This window comes from Coffea arabica, chromosome 2e (genome assembly GCF_036785885.1).
Source record: "Coffea arabica cultivar ET-39 chromosome 2e, Coffea Arabica ET-39 HiFi, whole genome shotgun sequence".
NCBI classification, from domain to species: Eukaryota; Viridiplantae; Streptophyta; class Magnoliopsida; order Gentianales; family Rubiaceae; genus Coffea; species Coffea arabica.
The window spans coordinates 42,865,994-42,872,005 of NC_092313.1; the positions used below are offsets into that span (position 1 = coordinate 42,865,994).

Here is a 6,012-nt window from a genome sequence, read left to right on the forward strand (position 1 = left end):
TGTATTAGCCCTGTATCCTATTCGAGATTTTATACCCAAAAGCAGAATCACATTTCATCCTGCCTACACAATATAGATTCTAATTTTTGGAATAATAAAGTTATTACTACCACCTTATAAAGGAAAACCAAGGCTATTTACATTTTCATAGTAATTACTGCAATACAAGTAGCCAAAATAGTGCAAAAGTACTGCATCCAAGCAACTGACATTGCTGCTATGTCAACAAATTACATGCCAATTCAGAGATTTTTCAAAAGTTATGAGTATTACAGTAGCATTGCCAATATATATCAAAGAAGCAATAGTTCAACAAGAACTCAACAAAAAACGCATTGACAATGTCTTCAAAAAATAGCCATTTGACCCAAGGACGATCCTTTAGTTTTCTTCAAGAATCACCTACAAGTGTCATAAACCAAGAAATAGAAGTTACAATCACATCTACAGCTCTTCTTTTACAGTTTTAATGTTAGAAAATAAATAAAAACTAAGTTAACCAAATGATAAAGATAAGATAAAAAAATTACCAGGTTTATTGGCCAAGCAATAGCTACTCCAATTGCATCTCCAATCTTGAGAAAATTATGGTATGGCCTCATTAGCTCTTCATCATTCTCCACAGGCACATTCACATGAACTTCACACCAATGTGATCCCAAAGGTATGTCACCAACTTCAGCAGTTGGATCCAAATTTCTAACCACTCCAACACCACAAATTTTGGACGAATCAACCATGCTTCTTATTGTAACTTTATCCCCAACCTTGAAAACAAATTTTATAAAATATATAACCACATATAAGAGAGCAAGTCTTGAACAGATATTCAATACACAGTACCACAAGAACCAACCCAAAATGACAGCCACAACAAGTACCAAAACCAAAGTGCAGTCCTACCTAAATTACGTTTATAAAAAAAAAAAAAAAGAAAGCTTCATTAGCATCTACAAGATAGTTCTACCTAAATTATTACTGATTTTTGCATGAAACATTTACTTAGATAAGAAAACTAATTTCAACAGGATTAATAGAAGACACAAATCACTCATGGAATATCTTCTAAAGTAAAGCTACCAAAAGTATCAAAACTATGTTTTAAGAACTAATCCAAGTGTTCTAGGCAGTTCAAAACAGAATGTTCACATATCCAGGTGTTCTAGACTTTTGAGTAATAAGAACTAATCCAAAAGTATCAAAACAGAATGATATCAAAAGAAAAGACAGCAAAAGTTCAATTTCAGATTGTAAGACACAAACTATCGAACAGATGGTAGGCACAAAAGAATAACAGTCTACAGAATTCAAAATTAGTCCAATAATATAGCCAATATCAATTTGAGATAGAGAACTTGGACAAAATATTAGCAACCCAACTAATCAGTAATAAAAGTTCTATCCAACTGAAATAATTGCCTCGAACTATAACGTATTGGCAACCTAAGAGTAGCAGAAACGTAATGTATATTTTTGGTTACCAACAACTCCAATTTGCTCCAAGTGGAAAGGGAATCAACGATCAGTGCTCGCTAGATGGAATCGAAGATGATGGCCGCTACAAACTTGAAACTGCATTGATGGAATAAGCTTGACTTAGTCACCACTTGATTATGCTATGTATGTAAGATGCACTTTGCATTAGAATTCTATGGGCAGAGCATTCTATATCAAGTTCAATACCAATGATGCAAATGTTAGTGGTAGGAAGTTCTAAGCCAATTTACCTACTTCAATTTTGGTCAAGTTTTGCAGCAAAGCCAGAAGATATTTAAAGAGAACACCTAATTGCTAACCATTTTAGGAAATCCTGGAGCTCCCAAAGAAGAAAAATGGGGTGACAAGGCTGGAGTCAAGCTCACGCAAAAGGGTAAAAAGTCCTATTCTAGTGATTGCAAAGAAACTAGTACTGGCAGGCACATGAGGTACTAGCCAAGTGTTAAGTTGTCGGATGGCCTATGGGCAGCTATTGATATTGGTGTCTCAAAAGTTGGAGAAAGACCAACTGCATTATGGGCCAACAACTATGCAGTGCAAGAAATTTTCAAGCTACTTCAATAACAGAACAAGATACAAATCAGGATCCATGAACTAGTAAAATGAATTCAGGTCCTACCAACAAATCCTAGCGTAACAGCATTCTAGGTAATTTGATAACCATTCGGACAATGAACTAGTGCAAAGATGACTAAAAAGTCACTCTTCTTCACAATAAACTCAATTACAGCAAGAATTCTCGTAGCCAGAAGAGAATGCACATATTTGTAAAGAAAGTGAAATTTGAAAATGCACCATAAAATAAATAGAACCAGAAAATTCAGCAAGAAGACAGTAAATGCAGTAAAAAGAAACCCAAAAAGAAAGTAATAAAAAAAAATTTCAGGCGATCATCTAAGTTTTTCCTTGCCAGAACTCCTTTTGGCTGCCGCCTTAACCTTCTCGATATACCCTTCAATAGGAGGTGAAAATTGGCCATAAATCAATTCGCCGGAAAGGGTGTCAAATCGGGGACCAAAGTAGCAGCCTTCAGACCCTCAGGTAATGCCTCAATAGCTTCTTTCTTACACCTCAAGAATGCAGACTCAGCAGCCTGTCTAGTTCTATGCTTCCTCATCAGAACCCTGCTATACTCCTTGGCAAGCCCAGCGTAATCAGAACCCTGCTATACTCCTCAACCAAGCGTAATCATTACCTTACTTTTCAGCCCCATCTTTTCTCTCTCAGCTTCCCTAGCTTTTTCCTTATGCTTCAAGAATCTGATTGGGGAAGTCGAAGCCAAGCACTCGTCGACCAATTCATCAAATTCGGATTTTCTTCTGGGCCCACCTTCTTTCTGATTCGAATCACCCGACCCAGTTCCTTTATTGGTTGTTACCTTCGATCTCTTCAATGGCTGTGATCCTTTGATTTTAGATTTCCCTTTTGTAGTTCCGCTGACTAAGCATCTTTGTAGAGATTGATAACTCAAAGACTCCAGACAAGCGTATGATGAGCCTAAAGATCTCATTTTTCTAGCCTCAGCTATTCGCACCATTCTTTTACAGTTACAAAAGGTCCAATTTTCTGGGTCTAACGGCGGCGAAGGGAATGAGGAACGGCAATTTTGTTACCAGAGTCGAGGTTCTCTGAGGCAGCCGAAGAGTGGCAGAGGAATGAATCCAATTAAAATTTTAGTTACAGGGGGCAAAAAGAGTAGCACCCAAAATGAATGTCGAGTTGGGTGATGATTTTTAGCAAGGCACCGCCTGGGCAACCCTCCGTCACCCATCTTGCTCCTGCCCCATGTCCTACGCCGTCCCCGGAGAAGAAATAGAGTAATAAAAAAAAGTTATCAATTTTGTCTAAAATGTATAGATTACCTGGTAGTAATCTTCCTTCAGATGTTGTTGTAAGTAGAAGAACAAGTCTTGAGAGTTGTTGGCGATTTCCAATGAACATCGTCCTCCACCGTTGCACTTCGGGCCTGACAGATCTCAAATATTACATTTTTGTCTTCAAATTGGGGAGGATTAAAAATCGGGTAGAAGAAAGAGAAAGAAACAAGGGATTCGGTTGTGAGAGGGGTGAAGGATTTTGGCTTTTTTCAGAGAGAGTTAATGTGATTGAAGATTTTAGGAGAGAGAACTCGGATGAACAAAGAGTAAAGTTCAGTGGGTTCATTGGAGTAGTTAGAATTTTTCCCCTAAAAAAATGGCGCTGAAGTGTAGCGCCATTCTCTTTCCCGCGTTTGTTTTTCACTTTTTACTTCTATTTGGACGAATTAGAGTGATACGACGTCGTACTTGTCATTTTCTTTATCACTGTAATGACGTTCCCTACTGCATGTTACATTAACTTTCTATTGTGACACTTTTAAGAAAATGTCATATTAAGTGTGTGACTAAAGATCATTTTTGTAGTAGTGACTCGTTCCGAGACACGTAGCACGATTGCCCAAGGACCTAGAGGGATACTCAACCGTTTGGATTACGGAACCTAGAACCAAGAGGGACGACTCAACTCGATTCAAGGCGGTAGAACGGCGACTCCAATTGAGGTGGTTACTCAAGTAGATAGGCCGGATGAACAACCAAGGACGTCACGCGTGATTGCTCAAATAACCCTTGCCAAGCAAGTAGGAATGTACTCTCGAAATTGTAAGAGAACAAATTGAAATTTTATTATCAAAAGTGTCTAACCTTTGCTGGTGCAAAAGGCGCCTTTTTATAGGCTAGAAACCTTTGTGGTCAAGGATTGGCGGCCCACCAACCTAAACTAGAAAAGGAGCTCGATCCACTCTTGAACATGAGTGGGCCGATTGTTTGACTCCAATAACTAATAAACTATTAATTAAAACACGACTAACAAACCAACTAACAACTAATGACTCGATAATGATCAAAACCAACTAACAACTCATACGACTAACAATGCTAACATTCCTAGTGCTCGGCCCAAGTAGCTAAGGCCGCGCTTGATGCTTCCTTGACTTGGATCAATGTGTAGATGCCTTGATTAGCAACTTCCAAGCCTTCAATGTTCCTACGGAAGCCTTGAGTCAAGGCCGCCATCCGTGCACACATCAGTCCCCTCCACTTGAGAAGGATTTGTCCTCAAATCTGGATGGAAATGAATGATACTAGCAAGAGTTGGAGTACGAAACCTCAAATCTAATGCCACCACATATTGGCCCTCTTAGATTGAATGATACTTGCATACGTCATGATTATTATAATGCGGTGCACATGTCTCTTGGTCAGTTTGAAAATGCTCACAGCCAGCCAAGAAAAACTCATGGCTTTACTCCAATGACTCCTCGAAGATAACGCATATAGCTTCGGTTACATCTTTTTGGATCCTCCAAAATGCAACTGATATAATGAAGAACACTTTGAACACGTTCAACTGCATTAGACTGATCATCACTTGGAACACTTGTTGCAAAAGGGTAAGAAGGCATAGGACAAGATTCAACCGCAAGAACCCCCATTGAAACTCCATTACTCCTCCCAACAAGCAAAACAGACTCATGGGTGAAGTTAAATACCAATGGATCGTAAAGGGATACAACACTTAAGAGGCAAACTTCATGAAGATTCTGATATTCACCAATGGAGTTAGGGATGGAGCATGCCATGATCAACTCATTCTCTCCTTGCTTAACCTGCGACAAAGCAACTACTCCCGAAGGCAATGCCCTATCGAGTTCATCAACATTCAAGAGTACATGTTTGCAAATCATGAGTAATACAGGCTGATCAGAATTCACACATTTCCTAACTTCCTTAGCCTTGATTATCACGTTTTGCTTCCTAGTGCTTGATTTAATCAGTGTATGACCCTTGGCCGAATGCTCATTTGTGGAAGTGGAGCAATTTCCAGATTCGGCCGTCTTTTGTTTCCTCTTTTGTCGGTCTAAGTCACATTCTCGTTCCATTGTGCAAGAGAGTGTACTTATTAGATCTACCATCAAAAGTGACATGCTTATCAAATTGCCAGGGTCTTCCTAAAATTACATGGGTAGCATGCATGGGGACAACATCACAAACAACTTCGTCAATGTAGTTGCCAATGGAGAAAGGAAGACGTACCTGTTTGTAGACACGTACTTCACCATCTTCGCTTAGCCATTGTAGTCGGTACGGGTGTGGATGTCTAGTCGTTGGAAGTCCCAAGCTCTCTACCATGGGCAAACTTGCTACATTGGTGCAACTACTACCATCAATGATGAGACCGCACACTTTGTCACTTCCAACTCCCGAAAGAACAATTCGGTTGGAAACCTTTTGTACGGTTGGAAGGTAGGCTATTAAAGACCCACCCACGTTAGCCTTAACTTGCAAGCACAAGGTCAAGCTCGGATTTTCTGTTCAAACACACCCAAGGCAGTTTCGGATGTTTGTTCAAGACAATAGCAACTAGATGGAATCTCAACAACGTGACGCAATCAACCCTCCTCAGGCTCCCCCCCAATGGGTTACCCAAGATATTCCCTAGATAGAAGCAAAGACTCCAAGAAAGCCTTTCACCAAT

The 6,012-nt window shown here is 39.5% G+C and overlaps 1 long non-coding RNA gene across 1 annotated transcript; it reads right to left on the reverse strand.

Annotated features, from left to right (window-relative positions):
* Positions 1-1,493: 1,493 nt before the first annotated feature.
* Positions 1,494-3,407, reverse strand: LOC113723539 (uncharacterized). Its single transcript, XR_003457054.2, has 2 exons — positions 3,360-3,407; positions 1,494-1,572 (listed from the first exon to the last, which is right to left on the reverse strand). It is a non-coding gene; the product is annotated as an uncharacterized lncRNA (long non-coding RNA).
* Positions 3,408-6,012: the final 2,605 nt, after the last annotated feature.